The sequence below is a fragment of the Heterocephalus glaber genome, unplaced genomic scaffold (assembly GCF_053883595.1).
Source record: "Heterocephalus glaber isolate CG9 unplaced genomic scaffold, H.glaber_assembly_v1.0 deba00001504, whole genome shotgun sequence".
Taxonomy (NCBI): domain Eukaryota; kingdom Metazoa; phylum Chordata; class Mammalia; order Rodentia; family Bathyergidae; genus Heterocephalus; species Heterocephalus glaber.
Window position 1 is genome coordinate 53991761 of NW_028258324.1, and position 23070 is coordinate 54014830.

The 23070-nt window shown below is 39.6% G+C and overlaps 1 long non-coding RNA gene across 2 annotated transcripts in view; it reads left to right on the plus strand.

Annotated features, from left to right (window-relative positions):
* The window catches only part of LOC101709045 (uncharacterized), a 38786-nt gene extending 19769 nt beyond the window's left edge, over nucleotides 1–19017 (plus strand). Inside the window, exons 2-6 of one of the 2 annotated variants that reach the window (XR_015440962.1) lie at nucleotides 2220–2302; nucleotides 5332–5585; nucleotides 6912–7093; nucleotides 9813–9864; nucleotides 15097–19017. This is a non-coding gene — a long non-coding RNA (uncharacterized LOC101709045). The remainder of the gene's footprint in view (nucleotides 1–2219; nucleotides 2303–5331; nucleotides 5586–6911; nucleotides 7094–9812; nucleotides 9865–15096) is intronic. The other variant, XR_204725.3, reaches the window with a different exon arrangement.
* Nucleotides 19018–23070: the final 4053 nt, after the last annotated feature.

The following is a 23070-nucleotide window of genomic DNA, read 5'->3' on the forward strand; positions in this document are numbered from 1 at the left end:
TCAAATGGGTTTGATAGCTGGGCTGTCACACCTGACAGAAAAAGTGGCTGCCTCCCCTGGTGTGACTGAAAGGGCAGCGAAAGTTCAGCCTGCTCTGATCTCCTCCCCAGTGGCCTAACTTCACTTGGAAATTTTCATGATTAGAGATACTCCTCTGGGTTAAGGCCTTGTCTCCAGAAGGCCTCAATAAACAAGTCTATATTCTACCTGAAATAACTGCTAAAGTCCCGTGGGAACTCACCAGCAGAGGAAAGAGTTAGGCAGCTCCCAGGAGCAGGGCAGAGCCTCACAACTGAAATGCAAGATGGTGCATCATTTAGGATGAGAAGATTAGAGGCAAGCATTCTAGGAAGAGAAGCAGGAAGGAGAGGGTGGGTAAAATATGAAATCACTGGACTCAGCAAGGTGCCTTCGCTCACTACAGGGGCATGGTGAAAGGGAAAGGGAAGGGTGAAGCCTATTCTACAGTTCTGATCAAGGTCAGCTCCACTTTTTCAAGTAGCACAGAAAGATAAGATTATGAAGAAAGAAACGAGATCTTTTACTACAACTGACCTTTTCCAGTTAGACTTTATGATAATTTAAAACAAAAACAAACTTTCCTTGGCTTCCTAACTCAACCTGCTCTTCACTTAGGCTTAGTGGCTCTTCTTTCCTCCTACCACTGAGACCACATTGATTTCCAATTAAAAGCAGCTATGGAAGCTCAACATCAAGGGTGTCTTGTCTGAGCCAGATGTGGTGGCTCACATGGGTAATCCCAGCACTCTGGGAGGCTGAGGCAGTATCATCACAAGTTTGAGCCCAGGCTGAGCAACTTAAGAGACTTAGAGAGATACTGTCTCAAAGAAACAAACAAACAAACAACACCTTAAAACACACACACACACACACACACACACACACACACACACACCCCAAAGGAAAAGAAGAATATAGATGTCATTGAATCCAGGAAGAAACTGGAACCAGGGAACTTCTGTGGGCCTAGGACTGGCTCCTTCCCCATCAGTATCCCAGGGATGGCCAGGCATGGGGGCCGTGCAAGACATGGTAGCTCTGGTGTGTACCACAGGACTCAAGCTGGGCTAGAAGGAAGGACACTCGGAAGGAAAGGCAAGCTGTTTTCTTCTGAGAAGAAAGGAAAGAGGATTTGGCAGGCAAAATATCTGGTTTCCTCTAAGATGGAGTTACTAATTTGCCAACTGATCTTCCCTTTTTCTTTTTCTGTTTTGGTTTTGTTTAGTATATCTGGCATTGTTAACATTTCCTGTTTTTATGTCTAGCTCCTGAGCTCAAATTAGATCCTTCCTTTTGGTTCCCCTGCCTTCCATCACCCTTAGCAGTATCTTGCGTGTAACAGGAGCTTAACAGACATTTCTTATTGGCTGAGAGAATGTAATTCGAGTGATCTGGTGGACTTGGGTCTCTTAACATTGTCTCAAAGCCAGACACTCTCTTATCGTCACCCTCTCCTGCCCCTCCACATGAAACTTCAACTCCACCTAGCCAAGGCTTCTGAACAAGGCTTTTACACACAACCACTTCTGATATTTGCCCATTCCTTTTCCTACCCTTGATTCCCTTGGGACGGTGACTTCCCCTCGTCCAGCTGGCCCCCAATTTACCTCTATGCTTTGCTAGGTTACAGGGAGGTCTCATTTCTGCTAGAAACTTTTCTTCCATCACTACATTGCACTCTGGCTTTGCTTTTTAAAATTGAGTTACATACCCAGCTTTTTTTATTTTTTGATTTTTGAGACAGGCTCTCACTAAATTGCTAAGTTGCCCAGACTGGGCTCAAACTCCCGATCTTCCTGCTTCAGACTTCCAGAGTACTGGGATTATAGGCATGTGTTGCCAGGCCCAGTTTGGCTTTTTCTAGATTTGTATCAGCATCTGTGTATTCCATCTATTGGTGAGTAAATATGCTCTGTTACATTGTCCTTGTATAGTTTTACAGTGTTACATTGGTAAGAATTCAAAAATTTATTTGAATTTAAATTTCCTTCTGGAACTAAATTGCAAACTCTTTGAAGAACATAACATACTGTAGCCTCCATAGCAAATAGCTTGAATGATAGATCTTTTCTGCTGGGTTGAGTTCATTCTTGTTTTAAATTTTGAGACAGTTATTTCGTATGTAATTAAGAATCACCAAACATTCACATTAATACAATACAGGGATTTCTTTCTTTTTTTTTTTTTTTTGATACCAGGGATCGAACTCGGGTCCTTGCACTTTCAAGGCAGGCGGTGGAACCACTGAGCTAAATCCCTGGCTCCAGGGGTTTCTTAAATGGTATGTTTTCCTTTCATTTTTAGATTAAAATCTGCCAGATGATTAGGTGAAATATGCCAGGCTTTTCTTCTTCCTTTTCTTCTTTTTTTTTGGTTCTATCTTAGAGATAATGAAACCTATTGCAGAGAGAGAATCCAGAGTCAGGCTGTTTATTGACAGTGCAGTGAAGCAACTTCCCTAGAAACATAAGTGAGCACTAATTGGAGGGCTGTTCTTACACCCCTGGGTAGCTGTGGATAGTGAGCGTAGTCATCTGAATGTGATATGTACAAAAAGCCCGGATGTGTGAGCGATGAGAAAAAACAGGACTGGGGAAGATGGAGGACTATGGCTATTTCTGACAGGCAGCCGTGTGGTAAGATCACTCTAAACAGGATGGAAAGAAATATTGGAAAACAAATTCACCTGTTTTCTTATTCTCAGCTGCACATCACATATGCTTCTAGATTCTGCCCCACATCTTGTGCCTTCTAGAATCTTCCTGCTACCCTTATTGACTTTTTTATAATTATGACTGTTCCCTATTTGCAAATTAAATGATGCAGAGAATAGAGGCTGTTTATCTTGTGGCTTGCGAAATTATGAAAATACTCTGCCTGCAGTTTAAGTAAGCATGTTTTAGAGACATAGACAGGAGTCTCAGTCCTCTTAAAAACTGTTTGCACTAATTGCTAAATATATATATATATATATGGAATTTGATATTTGAAGAATTTATAGGCTGATAAAAAGTATAAAAAGAAATGGCTCTGAGCTGTATCTTATTCAGGCCTCCTATCTTATAAATTGAAAATAAATCTAAAGTTCACATAGCCAAAGAGCAAAAACAAAAACAAAACTAAACACACATATACAAAACAATAAAACAAAACCAAGACGTTCAAGTTTAACACTTCTTCCCACAATTTTATAAGTATACGTTTTCAGTTTTGAAATTTAATTTAAAAATTTAAAATTTGTGTTCCAAATCTAAAATTGTCGCCCAGATACACGTCTGGTTTGGCCTCTGCTTTAGTGCACCAGGCTTGTTAGACAAAACACAGACTAATCAAAGCATCCTCAGTCTTCAGGGCGATCATTTCTCTAGGCTCCACGGGGCCTGTGGCCGGTGGAGTGTTAATGAACCAGCCGGGCAGATCAGAGGACATATGGCCAAACCGTCTTCGCTTTGGCCTGCTCTCTCATTCAAACCAGCCTATTGACTTAGTTTTATAAAGCATACCTCTATATTTTCCTTTTTGATATATTGACATGATTTAGTGTTAGAAAAATGTTGTATATATTTATTCTTCTCAAAGTCCCAGGGAGGGGACAAGAAGACTATTAATTGTTTATAGTATAGTGTTGATAGCACATTTTTTTCTTTTTCTAACTAACAGTCATTGCTTTCTGATCAACAATCAAGTTCTTTGCATACATTATCACAGCTATTTCAGGGAGTGAGGTGTCAGTTACTATATTTATTTGACTGATGCTAAAAACTGAGGCCCAGAGAGGTTGACCCGCTTGTAAGAAGCGGAGAGCTAAGATCTGAATTCAGGCGGTCGGGCTGCACGGAACCTGCTGTCTGGCTAGACTGGCTGCTGAGGGAAGCTCTGAGGGGCTCAGGGGAGCATCCTTCCATTCAGATCTGGTTGTACACCCAGGAACACGCAGCGTATATCAAAAGTGCTCAAGAGGATACCCTGTCCTCTTTTGAATGACCTGGGCAGAGCACAGTACAGTGAGGAACATAGATAGTTGTCCCCTTGAGGGATAGAATAGGGATAGAATTGGGGATCTGTGGCTTTCTTTGGCAGGTCTGCCCTGGAATTCGAATGCTCTCTTAGTCACTCTGGAGACTCAGTGCAGTTTTCCTTTCTCTTTGGTATTCAGATCAAGATAGGAACCATAGGTGACCCTTGTAAATAGTAACAGTGGGTGGTCATTTAAAAAATGGTTTCCTGACTGCCAGATGAATGGATGTGGAGAGTCCCTGCATTTTTCTAGGCTACTCCAATGTTCTGTCTCATGTTTTCCCTCATAATCCCCAAAGGCCAATATTTTGGCCTTCAAACTCTTCCCTTACAGATGGCCTAAGGGCAGTGCATGGCAATCCTCTGCAAGATTCAGGTCTGATTTGTGGTTGGGAAAATACAGACTTAGGGTAGAGACATTGCCATCACCCATTCTTCTTAAGACTGAAATAAATCTTCAAGCTGAATTATAAGAACGTCTATTGCACTGTAATTTCAGATCCAGAAACCTCTGGCTGCTCAGTTCCTCTGTAATCATGGTACATGGCAAGCAGGTTACAGATAATTAGCATAGCTCCCTAAGGAATGGGTGCTTTACGTAAGGGCAATAAGACTTCAAAACAGAACCAAGTCTCGATGGTTCCATTTTCTCTCTCATGTTAATAATAAACAAGGCCCAGCATTCATTTCAAAAAGTGCTCCCAGAATCTAACTTCCCATACTTAATAAAGCAACCAAGTTCTTCCTCGAAGCCAGTGTTGTGTTTACACTGTTTTCATTAGGTTGTTTCAGGGTAGTGAGGACACCTGTGCCTTTTAGCTGAGCCAGCCAATATGGCTGCTTCCACTGGGCTTGAAAAAATACAAGTGCATAAGGCAGTGGGCTTTGAAGGCAGTGCCCACACTACAAGTCAGGGACCAACAGGGCCCATGGGTGGGAGCCTCAGTGCAGTAGCTGGGACCCTTGGTCTTTCCCTTCAAAGTTCAAGTGGAGGTTGATGAGAAAGCAGGGGGAATATGTGCCTAGTAGCCATACCTGAAACATAGTGTTTACTGGCTTCCAGGCACTTTTCGTTAGCCCTTTGAACGTTTGCCTCTTTTAATCCTCATAATTTCCCTATGGAGTACACACTGTTAGTATCCCAATGTATACATGGGAAAATTGAGGCACAGTGAGGTTCAGTGACTTTCCCTAGGTGACAGAGCTGGGAAATGGCAAGACTGAGATTTGAACTTGGTTGGTCAAAGAGAGAGATGGAATAGAGGACCCTCCTTTGTTCCTTGTGTCCTGCAGAACTCTCCTATGCCCTACTCATTGGACTGTGCACCCCTTCCATGTCATTTCATGGAGCAGAGTGTCCTACACCAGGAAGATGAAGGCCCAGGGACATCCCTTCCCCATCACTCTGTGGCATGATTTCTAATGGGACCCTCCCACCTCCAGGACTGGAGTGCTGCAGAAGTCCCTTCTTGTGGCTGCTTCCAGGCCAGGCCACATCTCAGGCTGCAACCAGGATATCTCTGAAAACAGAGGACATGCACAGGGAGGTAGGTGGCTAGCACAGTACCAGTCCCTCCTGGAAGAGCTCTGTCCATTTTCCTATTTCATTGACTCAGTGTGGGAGGAAAGCAGAGTCTTGGGCAATTCTTCATTGCCTTTGAACATTGGGTCCTATTCTAGAGAGCAGAGAGTTTGGATATTTATTCTGGGGTATGTTTCAAACAAACTCTGAAAGGTCAGTTTGTCTGTAGAATGGAAGCCTTGCTCTCCTCTCTTTTTCTGTGTGTGTGTGTGTGTGTGTGTGTGTGTGTGTGTAGAATGGTACTAATCAGCAGCAAAAGAAACAGCATCAAGTGCCTCACTGAGAATATTTTCATAATATTTGAAGTTGAGTCTGTTTGTTTCCTGGGTAGAAAGAATACTTGATGTGGGATGCTCAAAAACAGAGTGAATGTCCTGCTCTGAATTTGTGATCATCTTTTCTTTGTCACTGGCGCCTTTGAAGAAAGCACAACATGTTGAATTTCTCCAAGAATGTTCTGAGGCAGTGTTCCTGTCCCGGGGGACAGGACTTGGGAGGATGGAGGGGGCCCCTTTTGCAGATCTATTCCTTCAGCTGAAGAATAAACCACAGGACCACAGGGTTTTCTGTAGGCCTAGGTGAATGATATGATTGTGCAAAATGTACATTTTAATGGGAGACAAGATAGCAACTGTGCTTCCTCAGTGCTATGAAACTGCAATGCTCTGTAGCCACCCTTCCTCCCTCCATCAGAGCAGAGTCAAATGCAAACTGCAGATTCAGGCAAAGCCAAAGCCAAAATCAATCCTTAGAGTCCCTTTACCATGGGCATTATGACCCCAGGGTCCTGCTAATAAACACATGTTCATACCTCTCTTTGCATATGTAAGTTTGGATGTGTGCATATTTTTTCATGCACATCTGACATCATAAATATCTAGAACTAGCTTCCATGTTTATGCAAATAGTACCAAGAGAGGTGACAGACGTTTTCCTTTACAAATGGATTGTGACACGAAAAACTACTTAATAAAAATAATGAAAGAACTGAGAATAATGTTTTCAATTTCCTGGGAAGAAAGTCATTTTCCAAGACTAAATTGTCTGTTACTACCTTACTGGCTGGTCTCTCTCTCTCTCTCTCTCTCTCTCTCTCTCTCAGGTTAAGATTCTTGGAGAACTCTTGAATTAGTTTCTGTGTTTTTGGGTGCTTTAAAATGTATATGGCTGACACTTCTTTTTATTGCTAGAATTTGGTAAAAACTAATAGATTAATGTTTCCCTCCCCCTCTTCCTGTTTTTGGGCTTCATCCCTTGTGAATCTTCTTTGTTCTTCCCACCTTGGCCTCAGAGACAAGAACACTTACTGCTTTGTTTTATGGCTGCCCTGAAAATAGACATCAGCCCCTGGATGGTGTAGTATACAGAATTTTAACGAGCACAAAGCAAGCAGCTCACTTCTTACTGTGGTATGAGAGGGGTGACGTCAACCTATCCATGAAATACTGAATTGATTTTGAAACAGCTTTAAGGGTGAGTAAATCGGTGTGACTGTGTATTAGCATGAGACTACCCACACCCATGCACACCCCTTGTCTCAATGCTAGAATTATTAGAAACCACCCAGATAGATGCCCTTTAAAAGATAAGTCAAGGTATGTTGATTGTTTTTAAAGCCTAAATTTTGTAACTTGCCATTATTCTAGAGATTAAATTTTCAGATGTGTTTAGCTTCCAATTTGAGTATTTTCTTTCTAAATTTAGGGTTTGACTTATTTATTAAAATAGGGAATTGCTATTTTGCATTACCTCTTCTGCTCTTCTCTCTTCCCTTCTCCCTCCTACCCATTTCTTGAAGCACAGTTTGATGCTTCAGCATAAAGGCCACTGTATAATGTTTTCTTTCTTTCTCAACTGCTCTACCAAACAGAAACTTTTAGCACCCAGTGTGGGAAAAGCTGGAACTGTGAGCTATTTGCAAGAGGCAATATTCAGGGAGACATTATCTAATATCAAAGTCAGATAAACTCTCTCCACACCAAAAACCAAACAAAAAATGAAAACCCCAACCTCAACGAATTACCAACCCCCACCTTACAACTCTCTAGAATATGGTATTTTTTAGACTGCTACCATTATAAACATTTCCTTTCCCTTTTGAAACCTTCTTTAGAACTTGCTGGTTTAGCTAGTGATTAATGAGTTAATTAATTAGCAAAGATTTTTAAAGCTCTTTGAAGAATAAATATACTACTTATTGCAAGGCTGTGTTATGTAACATTAAGAATACTTAATTCTCCAAGCTTCTTAAAAAAAACAAGAAACAAAGAAAAAAATAAAACACTAAACCCTTATAAATTCAACTGCAATGACATTAGGCATTGTTAGCCTTCTTATTAACCTACCTTTGTAACTTAAGGCTTTTATTCTTTTGCTTTTCAGTTGATTCTGTGAACAATTTTCTGCTGGAGACAATGGCCAATAAATATTCTCTAATAATGACCATTACCATAAACATTCACTAGACCACTCTCCTCTCACTCAAACCCAAACATTTAATAATTTGTTAAGCTCCATGATGTATACAAGGAAATCTGTATCCTACAATTTGGCCTTGAGGAGCTTACAGTACACATAAGCCAGTAATTCATAATACAAAGTAGAATCTTTGGATATGTGCCCTATGAGTGTCGCAGAATAATCAGTGTCTTGAAAATGAAGAGAAAAATCTCAGTGTGAGCTGTTATGGTTCTCAAAGGAGTGTAACAAGGAAGGTTGAATTTCAAGCTAGTCTTCAAAGGATTTCAGGTCTTTGTTGAGGTGGGGTGGAGTTCATTCTAGGTTGAAGGAAAGCAGCTACACACAGAAGTGGATATACCTGTTATATGTTTCAGAATTTGCACGTAGACAGGCCTATCTTGAATGCTAGGTTCACTCAAGGTTAGGATAAGTTTGGAAAGAACACCAAGATAAAGAACACCTCAAAATATCAGGCTGAGGAAAATTGTGTTTAACTTAGAAATAGGCTATTTCATAATAGCAAGAGGTTTCAAAAACAAGAAATCATTAAACCCTTTATTTTATTGCTCTGAAATGGTAGAAGAGAAATTTTGTTCAGTAAAATGATTGATCCACCCAGAGTAAAGGCATTATATCATGACAGAACAGAGGGGAAACAGGACTCGAACTGTATCTACTATGGGAACAATATGTGCTTGCTCCTTCCTCTTTTCCAATAATTGCAAGAGGGAAAAGAAAAACTTAAAGTCTGTTGAAATGCCTTCCACGTAGCAGTGTTCGATATGTACTGGATGGATATATGAATAAATAACCATTTGGTTGATGAACCCAATAAAATGAACAAGAGCCATCATGTAAAACCTGGAAGGAAATTGCCTTTATATAACTCACTTTCTGCTTCATTAAAGATTAACTCATTTTTATCTACATATGACAAGAGGCTGGACAAAGAAATACATCCTTCTCACTCTTTATTTGAAAGACAAATGAAGAACACCAAGAAAAAACAAACTAAAACAAACAGAAAACAAAACAAAACAATTCAAAACAAAAGCCCCACCATCCCACATGTTAACAAGCTAAAATAATGTGTTGTTGATTGGTTGTCCCTTGGGGGAAAAGTAGCTAAACAACCTCTTAAGGAAGGACATTTAAATGTTTTCCAGGTGGCTTTTACTCTGTCAGAACCCATTATGCCGAATGCAGATACAGATTTACAGGCTGCTAATACTCAGCTGATAAGAAACCATACCTGAATTATTTCTAAGTGTTCTGGGAGCTCAGAGGTAGCTAAAAGCATCTGCACTTCAATGTCACTCTCAATCTATTGCAGCGGTTACCTAAGTTGTCATTTATCCATAATCAGGGAACAGGACTTGAACCTGAATCAAGATTCTATTTTCTTGCACATAAAATTCAGACAAATAGAGAAGAGTTAAGTAAAACATAGCCAATATTAGCAGCGTAATGGTTTGCCTTTCACAGTCACAAGGTAATATAGTAATAATAAGTTTGGGCCAATTACTCAAGAGCCAAAATTGATTTCTAATCTTGACTAATTTTCTTTTTGATGGTTCCTGCAGATATGAGTATCCCTTCAGCAAGGATTTTATTATTGGCATCATTGCTAAAATGCTAGTTCATCTATTGTTGCCATTTGTAGGCTGCTTAGTAAACTCCAGAGATGTAGTTTATTTTTCAATATTAAATACCATCCATTTTTATTATGCAGATTCCTTCTGAAGTTTGGAATCCTTGAGTTTCCATTAAGGAACTGGATGCAGGTAAGCTAAGTAACTTTTTTAAATTTTCAGTTTCTCCATTTAATGTATAAAATAAAAGGTGGAACTAAATCATGTTTGAGGCTTATTCTATTATTATTTATGAACCTATGCTTTCAATATGGCTTTCATGCAAACTGGCATTGAGCCCTATAAGCTTAAACCTGACAGAAGAAGTGAGTTTGTTTCAAAGCCATAGAGCCCAGTGGGCTTTACCTGGCAAAACCTATTCTCAGGTACACTAATGTGAATCCCTCTTTTCTAGCCATTTGTCGTATTTGGTTAGAGTAGTGGCTCCTAGGCTAGCACCTCCAACTTCTCTCCAGGACAGTTGTTTGAAATGCAAATCAGTCCTGGCCCCAGACTCACAAAATCAGAAACTGGGTTGGGGGCTGGGGGAGGGGGAATAAGGTAAGACTCCACCTTTTAACAAGTCCTCTAGCTGATGTTAATACACATTTAAGAGCACTGTTTATGAGGTTGACATTAAAGGTTCAACTCTGAAATGGACACTGATTTAATTCTATGCCCTGACCCTGTCCTATAGTATTGAGGTAGTGTTAACAAACAAGGGGTCTTGTTCAGATTCTTGATGTCCTGAAGAAAGAAATGAGCAGGACACCCCAAAAGGAGCAGAAAGATCAAAGACTTATTGAAAGTAAAAGTACACACCACAGGGTGGGAGTGAACCAGTGAAAATAGTTTACGGTCCAAGGAGGCTTGGCACCTAGGGTTTTAAGCATTAGGCTTTGGGGTGGAATTAAGGGGATGGTAAGAGGTTTTGCTCTTGCCAGTGAGTACATTGACTTTCCCTTTTTGTTGAGTGGTGAAGCTTTTTTACCTTTTATGAACCTTGGAGGAACTGACATGGGATCCAAAGCCCATGGAGGTGAGAGGGTAGGAGAGAGTTGGGGGAGTGTCAGAATAGCATAGTTAATGCCATAGTACTCAGGGCCAGGGTCTGCCAGGGGTTGCTGATGGTCATTGTGCTCATGTGTATGAGCCATGTTGCCCAGTTACTTTCTTCTTTTGTATTTGTACCAGGATATCCTGGACCTGAGTTGAAATTTAACTCAGGAGGTATATCTAACACAGAAAGCCAGTTGCCATGGCAGGCCTTCCTTTCTCTCTCCAGCTATTTCCTGCCTCAGTAGGATAGAACAAATAAAGATAGGTAGAAAGGAGACAAAGAAAATCATAATTTAAAAATGTACTTTTAAGAAAACTGCAACTTCAGAACATAATCAATGTTACCTAAGGTTATCCATATTTGTACTCCATATCTTTATTCCCTAGGCTTGGTCCTGTTCCCTAGCTGGCTTTTCCTTTTTTTTTTTTTCTCCTTCCAGGCCCATCACAACCAAACCCCTTAAATATATAGTGGTACCTCAGTTCACCGATGCGTTTGTGTGCAAACAGTTTGGTTTTTGTGAACAACAGAAGCATTTAGCAAAATTTTGCTTTTGTTTTCTAACTCTGCATCAGATGACAAACATGACTACGGCCATATTTCCCACATGACCATGAACGTGGCCATCTTTTTCAGACTTGTAGAATGAATTAAGTTCATGAACTGTGGCACCTCTGTACTATTAACCCATAAGTTAACCTAGTTAATAAGGTAAAGGACAGCAACCTATGCTTAAGATGAAGAAACAGACTCAAAGGTTTCAAAGATTGTTTTTATTTTTGGACAATCTTTGATCATCCATCTTCAAGGATAACTTTAAGAACACATGTATTCTCAACTCCATACCATAGTGTACCTCTCTCTTGTGTGCCTATACTCTATTTTCACTATGTACTTCTTTAACTCTGCCTAGTAAAGTCTATCTATGTTTTTCACTGATGTGTCCAGAATTTTTTTTTTCTTTGACCAGAGTCAAGAACCTAGTTGGTATGCTGAGTTGAGATTCCCATCTCTTCTTTGGGAGGACTCCTTGGATCCTATCTGGTGACCGTATTATACGAACGTCTTTCATTATTCATGAAAGGAATGGGGTACAATTTTTTGGCCAGATCAGCTCTATTACAAGTTGCAGATCTTGAACCATTCATTTGTAATTAAAGTGCTTTTCAATAAGCCGTTAGGGCCTCTATTGTTCATGTGCTGAACTCCATAGAAGTGAAATCTTGTCCTTTAAGTCCCCGCCACATCAGCCTATCTTAGTCACCGCTGTTTCCTTAGTGCATATTTCATGCATCCCTTTTTCTACTCATCTCCACATTTCAGCTCATGCTGTTTTATCTCTTGTCTGGGATAAATTTTGGATCTTTGTCCCTAACAATCCAAATCTGTCATGATTTGTAGATAACTACCATCTCCAAGAAACGGTTCTTAGGTCTCATCCCATGGATACTGCCTCAGAATACCCTTAAACTGTGTCACAGAAGCAACGTTTCTCAGATAGTACAACCCACTCACCTGGAAGAGGTTTTGAAAAATACATATTCCCTTTCTTCCACTCAGCCAACTAACTGAATCAAAATCCCCTGGGTGCAGGGTTTGTGCCTTTAACCAGGTTTTCAGGAGATCCATGTTCTGTTAGATGAGGCATTTGAAGAACAATGGGGTAGCACAGAGGTTGTCAAGTTTTGTTTTTTTTTAAGGAACCACAAGGTTAATATTTTGGGCTGATGAGCTATGTGTTCTCTCTCACAACTGCTGAATGAAGCTTCAACCTCATATGTGCTGTTATATTACAAAAGTCTCCATAGACAATATGTACACAAACAACTGTGGCTGTGATCCAGTAAAATTTTATTTATGACAGGGGCTGGGGGCTGTGGTTTGCTAAACACTAAGGTAGATAATTAATTTGAAAAAAATAAACTACAGCATCAAAAATGTTGCTCTGCACTCAGTAAGTGCTTCTAGAACGAACTAGCAAATAAAGAACCCCCTGTAATGTATGTGCTGGAGAATTACAAATTCAAAATAGACAATTATCACACAGTAAAATTACTAGATGATCTTAAATAAAATTGCACTTACATATGGAAACTTTTGGTGGCCTAGGGAGAGGGATAATGGAAAGCATGGAATACACATCTGAATTCTAATTTAGACTGCTCTTTTCTTGATTTTCCATCTATAAATTATACCACATCTACAAAATATACTTAGTTGACTTCCCAACAAAGGGTTGGTTGAGCAGTAATTTGTTTAATGCTTTTAAAAATGCTGCATAGATGCTAAGTATTATTGCAGAAAGAGGTTTCTGAAGAAGACCCAAGAGCAAACAGCACTGAAATGGTGCTGTTTGATGCCAGAGCAAAAACTTTAGTTAAGTGTCCCTCAAGTCAGATGTCTCTCTGCTCTTCTATTTTTCTCAGGAAATCTCAAATACATTATATGGGTGATATTGGAGGACGTCGGGATCAAAGCACATTTAAAATTGCTAAGCGGAAGCAGATGTTCTCCTGAGCTAGGCAAAAGATTCTCAGAGTTTCCAGTGAAATATAAACTTCTTAAAGACCCATGGGATCATGCCTTAAAATGTCAAGCTTTTGTATGGCTCCCAAAAGCAAAACAGTGGTGAGATGTGTGGTTCTGAGAGAGATGTAGAAAAGTTAATGAGCTAGAAATAATAAGGAACTCTATATTTGGAAAAAAATTGGAAAGGATGTTATCCTTACAAAAAAAAAAAAGCGCAGAACAAGATTAGAATAGTCATTTCCCTCAATTCTCTTTTATATATATCTTTAAAGATCTACCTCTGCATTACCCTGGTTGACTGGATAACCAGTTAATTTTCCTCAAAATTTTCTGCTCTCATTTTTTTCTCTTTTTTTTCCAAGTAGAAGTTTTTTCTTTACTCTCCTGTAAATTGTAATTTTTTCACTATGGTTGCTAGCCAACAAGAACATCTCAAGGAAAGAAGGGTTGGTGGCTTTTAAACTTAAACTAAAATGAAAGTATGAAACTAGCACTTTGAAGAGTGATCTAAATAGGGATAATTATATTTTCAGCCAGAAAAAATGTTCAAAGACTTAACTATATCCCTCCTGGTTACAGTGGCATCAAGTAGTTGATCCTGTTAAGAAATGCTAAACAAATGTAATCTTTCAGGTATTTTGTTTGCTTAAACAAAAGTTGAGGGTAATGCAAATCCAGGGAGATCATAGCCTTAAAATGAAAAGAGAAGCTGGGAAACAATTAGAATAATCACAGTTTCTGAATTATTATAGAATGATTCATCTGTTGAGGCCACAGGTAAGGTAAACTATTTTTTTTCTGTTTACTTATTCTGGATAAATCGATGAGATATTAGTTGGTCAAATATGAAGTACAACTATAATGACTATGACAATTTAAATACACAATCAAAGAACTTTGTTTCCCATATATGTTAGGGAGATTTACTAATTTAAGAATAGTTCTTGATGCCACCTTTGAGAACTAAGGTAAATATGTGTAGGCTTAGAAATTATACAGACCTTCTTTGAAAAATCATTTAATTACATTTATGGGAGAGCTTGTGAGCTGGCTGGTTTGAATTTTGCGAGGGAGGTACATGCCAATTATTTGTGTGTGTGTGTGTGTGTGTGTGTGTGTGTGTGTATGGTGTTGGCAATTGATCCGAGGCCTTTCACACTGAGCTACATTCCCAGCCTTTTCAATTTTTTTTTAAAGTTTGAGGTAGGGTCTCAACTGTCACTGAGTTGCCCAGGTGTGATTCCCCTGCACTGGCCTACCAGAGTGCTGGGATTATAGGAGTGTGCCACCTTGCCTGTCTTCTACATCTGCTTTATCTAAGTAGTACAACGATTTGTTAGACCAGAAGCAGCAGCTCCTCTCAGGAAACAACTCTTAATCACATCCCCATGTCATGGTGTGGCACAGAGACAGAACAGAGTAACGATTTAGTTTTTTGGTATGGATGAATGCCTGCCTGTTAGATATTAAGGCATAGGGCAGATTAGTAGTTCATATTTGAAGTAGTAGTTAGTTACTGGCTTGTCTTTCCATCCCATCTCAGGGAATTGGGTGAATTATCCTATCTTATCCAGAAGAGTGGTATAGTGCCATGGAACGTTAGAACTGGAAAGCACACTCACTATTCCATTTTCATAGAATTTGAGATTTGAAAAAGAGAACTTTTTATTATTAGTGTTTTAAATAAATGCTTATCTAGAGCTTTTCAGTTTAAAAAATTATTTCATTATTTTTCTTTGATGTCTACAACAACCCTGTAATCTGCATACTGTTAACATAATATATCTATTTTTTAGATGAAACATTGGAGTCCCGGAAGATGAAGTGAAACATCATCCTTGCTTTTTTTCTCCCATCATCTCATCACGGGATTCACTTGAGACTAATTCTTAAAATATCATTTGAATCTTCTCATGTTTTGATAGCCCCACCTCTCCTGTCACAGGCCAAGCCATCTGACATTTTTCTGCTGATCACAGCAAGTTTATTGTTCACCCACTTCCTACCAGGCTTCCTATCCAGCCTAGCTCCAAAAATTCTAAAAGCAATGATATGGCCACATTACTGCCAAGTTTAAGCCTTCCCATAATCCTCAGTGTGCATGTCAGCAGTGGGGGCATAAAAAGCTCCTTTAAATCAATCTGTACCCATGGGTTTAACTTTAGTTGCTTATATTCTATTTTCAGTCTCCTCCTCCACATTAATGTACTGTTTTCTATTTTATGATTCCCTCAATGGCATTGGACACAGAAATGGAAATGTGGCAGGAAATAGAAAATCTGTTTCTTCAGATTGGGTTCTCTTGAATCTCTGTTATGTATCATAGGACAAAATAATATATAGATACTCAACAAATTTTGGTAAATGAATGGACTATTGAAAGGTGGGTCCGTTTATTTTCATTTCTGGCCACAGTTACAATATCTCCACTGAGCCATAGTTTACTTTCTCCAGAATTGTTGATATATAATGATTGAAATGAAGGTTTCACTTAAGGTTACTTTTTCTCAGTCCCATTGTAGTAACTTTCAATCAGTTTAAAGTTTTTAGATATTGGCTGATCATCTCTTACAGATTTTGTTATGGTTCTTAAAAGAAATAGAACCTATCAGTTGTAATGGGAAACAAACAATATATATAATTTATATTTAATCTAGAAAGAATTATTATAAGGTTATAAGATATCAGCTCATGTGACTATGAAGGCTGTGAATCAACAATCAGTAAGTCTCTAAATTTGTAAGCTTGAGACACACAAAAACTGGTGGTGTAGCTGAAAGGCCTAAAACCTATTGGTATATACACTAGTCAAGGTCTCAAAGCCTGAGGATCCAGAGTGGCAAATCAGCACAGTCAAGCAGAGTCAATACAAAACTTTTTGTGCTACTCAGCCCTTCAGCTTATTGTAGGATACCCCCCACCTCACTGGGGAGGGAAATCTGCTTTCTCATTCCACCAATTCCAATACTAATCTCTTCTAGGAAAACTCTCATAGACACACTCAGAAATAATGTTTAACCAGCTGTCTCGTTGGCACATAATTATTAATCATCTCAGAGAAAATATATGTAACCCCCAACTTGACTTTTTAGGACACTTAATGAATAAATTGTTAGTTTATGAAATTGGTATAAGTTGTGAAACTTGCATGAATAAATGGTAGAAGACTTTTTTCTGAGTTTGACAGGTTTTACTTTTCTTTTAAGCTTTGCTTGTTATATCCAGATATAAAACACTTTAATAATTCCTGTTGTTATATTACAAAGGAGGATTCCATTTCATTCATTATTTGAGGTGTGAAAAGAAGGATAACTTTTTCATTAGTTTTCCATCTGGTAGTATTAACATGGACATTTACTTTTAGCAGTAATCACTGGGTTCTATTTTTTGGTGAGCATATTAATAGAGTGTTAATATTTTTCTCCTTTAATCTTTTCAGGAGAGAAGTTTATCCATTTCTTAATTGACGTCCAATATGCTTGAAAATTAGGAGTAATAAACACATGCAAATTAATGTCTGTTCATCTTGGACAGGAAAATCCTTTGGGTTGAAAAAAATTTTGGTTTAAGCTTTTCCAGTATCATTTATTCCCTTTTTTGCACTAATTTTTTTTTTTTTAGGAAAAGCATGAAAAATTTATATTTGCAAATTATAAGTGAAAAGTGTTTCTGCATTGGTGGTCTTATACCTTTGATTTCTATTTTATTTATCATTTGGTTGGCATTGATATACTTTCAGAAGGACTTTTATTTTTACTTCCAAAATGTTGGCCAGCTATGCTAGGCTTACTTATACATCTTTTGATGACACTGTCAAACTAGTGGATATTGGAATGGCAGGGAAGAAGGATTAATTGGAGAGCATTTCCATCCAGTTGAGTTTAATATAGGGCATTGTTTCAGTTCTGCCCATCAGCCTGGATGCTCTTGGTTTTGTAGGATTCTCTTCAGCTGGAATGGTGTTATGAAGTGTAAATGGTGGTGAATCTGGGTGCAGATGATATGCCTTAGGATATGAGCCTGTATTATTGTAACAGTGTCAAGAAATGTAGCTCAGTTGTCTTGAGGAGTAACTGCACAGGTTATTACTAGTTCTACTTGTGCCACACTAGTTCTCAACTAACCTTGTAAAGAAATATTGTATTATACCCATCTCCTCTGCCATTGGCCTCATCCCAGATCATGGATTCAGAAAAGAATAAGGAAATGGGGAAATGACCTAACTGTGCCTTAGAACATTGATCTTTCTTGTTGCCTGCTTGCTGTACAGCTTCTAATCTGCTTACCACCTGTGCCAAACTCAGAATGGCTGCACAACTCATGAGTTGTAGTGCTTCCCACAAGACCCTCTTCCACATCGTGTTTGGCTGTTTGGCCCATGCTGCCTGTATAAGTTGGCATTTCTGGAAACTAATTTATGCCATATTTGAAACCAAGTAAGAACCATACTATATTCTACAGTCTTTACTGGAGTCCTATGCTAATATATCCCAAAGAATGACTGCTGCTACCTGAGTTTCTGTATTGGTTAGGGTTCTATAGAGGAACAGAATATATATATACATATTTATATATATATATTTCTATCTATCTATCTATCTATCTATCTATCTATCTATCTATCTATCTGTGGGGATTTACTAGGTTGATTTACAGGATCAGAGCTGGAAGAATTCACAATGGCTATCTGCATGCTGGAGAGCCAGAGAATCCAGTAGCTGTCAGTCCAAGAAACTGGAAGCTGCAGAACAAGAAGGATAGAGGATGCAGTGTGGTCTGAGACCGAAGGCCTGGAAGTTGCTAGTATGAGTCTGCACTGAAAGGCTGAAGAAAGTGGAGTCTGACATCCACATATGATGGCAGTAGCAAAAGATGCACCTGCTCAAACAGAAGGGAACTTTTCAAATGTGGGCCAATTTTTCCCTCTTTCCCTTTTACTAAATTCAGGCTCTAAGCCTATTGGGTGGTGCCACCCACAATTAGAGTGGGTCTCCCCCCCCTTAGTTTGCTGGCCTACATGTAAATTATCTCTTGAAACATTCCACAGACACAGTCAGAAGTGTGCTTTCCTAATTGTCTGGATATTTCTTAATCTAGTCAAGTTGACTGATCATGACTGATGGCCAGTCTCTCACCACTGGCCTTTCAACTAGTCCAATACTCAAATTGAAGCCCTACCCCAGCCGGATCACCTCTTCCCAGCAGTCTGCAGAACTTGTTGCTGCAATTGGGTATAGTCTAGCACCTCCTCTGTCTGAATAGATGGCTGTCAGCTCTTCCTTGCTTTATATTCCTAAGTTTCCATTACAATCCCGTTCTAGCTAAATTCCAAAGGTTCTAAAATCTTATTAGTGTGTTTGGTTTGTCCATTGATTTGTAGGTGACAAATATGTGTCAAATGGATTTGTCCCTAGAAGGCAGAAGATAATGTGTTCTAGAAGGATTGAAACCTTTGGGAGTTTTAGACAGGAATAAAGGTTTCAGCAGCCTGAAAAGGGGAGGCGGGGTGGATGGGGAAGAGGATGTAGAAAGAAATAAGATGTCTCATGTATATGTGCCAACTCCCCCAATGATGAATGTAATAATTATTCAGTGCAAACATGTACTAATCAAAATAAATATTAAAAAATAAAAATAACACTAAGAAAAAATGCTTTCAGTTGTCTGCAAACTTTCTAATACCACTTTTAATATACAAGATTCTCTCTCTCTCTCTCTCTCTCTCTCTCTCTCTCTCTCTCTCTGGTACTGGGGATTGAACTCAGGACCTTGCACTTGCCAGGCAGATGCAGTGCCACTGAGCTAAGACCCCTATACAAGGTTTTCTTACTCAAAAATGCTTGCTGACATCCAAAGCTTGGTTGTTATCATGTGTCAGAGCTCTAAAGACTCAATCTTAGCATCAAGAGTAGAATCATAGTCCAGATAGATAAATTAAACATGAGTCCCCTTCAGTGTGAGTAATAGATGGTTATAAATGGCAAAGGCTGCCTCAAAAGCCTCCATCTGCGTGGGTATAGAGGTGGTCTGAAAAGCAATGATTTGTCTTGTGTAAAACAGGCTCTGCTAATGACCATGGGAGAGAAGAGTGGCTAGGTGACTGAGGTGGATTCAGGAGTTGGGTAATTTAGATTCCTGAAAAAGATTTATGTCAATGTAGAACATACGTGATCTGGCAGTTTCAAGAGGGGGTTAAAGACTGGAGAATTCCTTTGATTCAGTTCATTCATGTTCATTGAAATGTACTCTAGGTTTCATTTTGCTCATCAGATTTTTTTGGCATACCAACAAATGGAATTAAAAAACCTTGTGAGTTTTCCAATTCAGATATTCTGAAAGTGAATTCTGAGAATCACTTGCATCTGTATCTACTCAGATGCTTGTAAGATGCAGATTTCTGTGCAGACCTACACCGAATGAGAAGATCAAGGGTGAGAACTGTGACTCTGTTGTTTTCTCATGTACTCTGAAATTTGAAAACAGTTTTGAAAACTATTTAGTTTTGTTCAACCACGGCTACCTTCTGAGAACCTTATAGATATAAACTAGGCTTATCTTCCATTTAGAACCAGAAGCCAACAATAATGTTTTAAAAACTTTTGGGGTGTGAAGAAATGTTTTTACTCTATGAATATACATTAAGCCTTCAAGAATTAGAAGAAAGGGAGAGCTGTGTGGAGAGTGTAGGAATCCTGGACACCACAAAGGTGAAGCCAAGAGTAAAGGGGAGAGTGTTAATGACCTTGTCCAAGCCCTGAATCAAGAATGGACCTGAACTCCATCCTATGTTGGACTTTTCAGCTATATAAGCCCCCCCAAAATCCCTTCTGCTACTTAATTACTGAAAGAGCCCTCAGCTTACTTCAACTCTTTGGAAATCTGCCACATGTGCAGGACACCTGAGCCCTGTTATTCTTCTTAGTTTCATGCCTTGCTCTCAAGTGCACCCCCCCACCCCCCCACACACACTTCCCACCTCCAGCTTCCCCATTCCGGACTTCCAACTCAGGAAACCACTGCCCAAGGAGAGTCAGGGCCAGAGCCTCTCCTGCTCATGGTGCTCTCCTCCCGAACTCTACTGCCTAAGCCACTTCCTCCCAGATTATGAGGCTAGCATGAAGCCTGATAAAGAAATGAGTGGTGGCACACCCTACCGAGGTCCTGAGTCCCGTGGAAGACACTGAATAACCCCCCTGCAGACAGGCAGCCACCTGGTTCCACACTACAAAGACGCAGAGGACACCAGACCACCAGACCAAGGTACTAAGTCCCGCTGCTCCTGGCCCAGAGGTAGGGGCTTCTGAGCCGTCGTCCCACTGCTCCTGGTCCAGAGGAAGGGGCTTCCTGGTCACCATCCCTCCCGCTGCTCCCAGCCCAGAGGAAAGGGCTTTTGGGCCACCTTCTGTCCCATTGCTCCTGGCCCAGAGGTAGGGCCTTCTGAGCCACCATCCCACTGCTCCTGGTCCAGAGGAAGGGGCTTCCCGGCCACCATCCCTCCCACTGCTCCCAGCCCACAGGAAAGGGCTTTTGGGTCACCAACCCTACCACTGCTCCCGGCCCCTGTCCCACCTCTCCCAGCTCAGAGGAGGTAATCAGTGCAGGTGCTAACAGCCCCCCGCCCCAGTCAAAATGAGAAAACATGTAAATAAGTCTCAAAACCAGACTTCCAGATCACCTACAGCAACCCCAAAAGGAAATGAGATGGAACACTCTGATACTCAACCACCTGGATCCACTGAACTGGCAATGAAAGGGGATCTCGAAAAAATGAAATCAGAAATAATTTCTCAGATAACAGGAGAAATTGTGCCCCTAGTGCAAGACATGATTAATAAATCTAGAGAGGAGCTGAGGAACACGATGGAATCCCAACATAGGAAACAAATGGAATCCATAAAACAGATGCAAATAGATTTCTAGGACATGAAAAACTCCATTGAAAGTCTACACAGCAGAATGAGCCAATGTGAGGACAGAATTTCAGATATAGAAGATAAGATGGCAATTAGTGACCAGGAAAAGAAAAATTGCTTCAAAATTATAAGGGAACATGAGAAATCAATCCAGCAGCTGCTAGGTGATGCAAAGAAGAATAACATAAGACTGATTGGGCTCAATGAAGAACCAGGAGAGACTGCAGATGACATAAAAAAACTATTCACAGAAGTGATGGCAGAAAACTTCCCAAGGAGAGGAAAAGAGCTTGACATACAGATAAGTGAGGCATATAGGACTCCAAATAGCCTTGATCAAAAAAAACTACACATAGGTATATAATTGTTAAGATTCCAGAAACATAACAGAAGAACAAAGTTCTCCAAGCAGTCAGAGAAAAGCAACAAATCACATACAAAGGAAAGCCCATCAGAATCACAGCAGACTTCTCAACACAAACCAACAAGGCAAGAAGAGCTTGGAGTGACATATTCCAAGCCCTAAAAGAAAACAGCCTCCAACCTAGATTGATGTACCCTGCAAAACTATCTTTCAAAATGGATGGAGAAATAAGATACTTTCATGACAAAGAGCACCTTAGGAACTTCATGAACACCAAACCAGCACTCCAAAGAATTTTACACAATATCTTAGGAACAGACATTGAGGATCACAACCCCAGGAAACAAAGCAGAATGAACCCATCTGGCATGACAAGAAATTAAATGTAAAGGGGGAGAACCCAACAAAAAGAAAAAGTCATGGCAATGACAAATCAATACGTTTCAGTTATAACCATCAATGTTAATGGTCTCAACTCACCAATCAAAAGAAATAGACTGGCAGAATGGGTCAAGAAGCAAAATCCAACAATATGCTGCATACAAGAAACACACTTAATTCAAAAGGAAACTCATAGACTGAAAGTTAAAGCATGGAAAACAATACTCTATGTGACAGGAACCTGAAAAAAAGCAGGAGTAGCTATCCTCTTTGCAGATCAAGTAGATTTCAAACCCACACTGATTAAGAGAGATGAAGAAGGACACTACATCCTTGAAAAGGGAACAATCCAAGAGGAGATGACAATCATAAATATCTATGCACCAAACACTAGTGCACCCAACTATATAAAACAAATACTAATGGACATGAAAAGTCATATATGCACTAATACAATTGTAGTGGGGGACCTCAATACCCCACTGTCACAAATAGATAAACTAAACTAAAAATAAGTAACGAAATACTAGAAATCAATCGAACTCTTGAACAAATGAACTTAACAGATGTTTACAGAGTGTTCCACCCCACAAAATCAGAATACACATTCTTCTCAGCTTCACATGGGTCATTCTCCAAAATAGACCACATACTCACACACAGAACATGTTTAAGTAAGTGCAAAGGAATTGAAGTTATCCCCTGTATATTATCAGACCATAGCGCAATGAAATTGGAGAAAAGAAACTCAAAAAATTTCATAAACACGTGGAAATTGAACAACACACTTCTGAATAACCAATGGGTCACAGAGGAAATTAAAGAAGAAATCAGACAGTTCCTACAATTAAGTGACAATGACAATACAACAAATTGGAATCTGTGGGACACAATGAAAGCAGTCTTATGAGGGAAATTCATAGCAGTGAATACGCATATTAGGAAAACAGAACAAGCCCAATTAAACAACCTGATGCTGAACCTCAAGCTTCTAGAAAAAGAAGAGCAGGACAACCCCAAAGCTCATGCAAGGGAGGAAATTATAAAGATCAGAGGAGAAATCAATGCAATGGAGACTAAGAGAATGATACAAAAAAATCAATGAAGCCAAG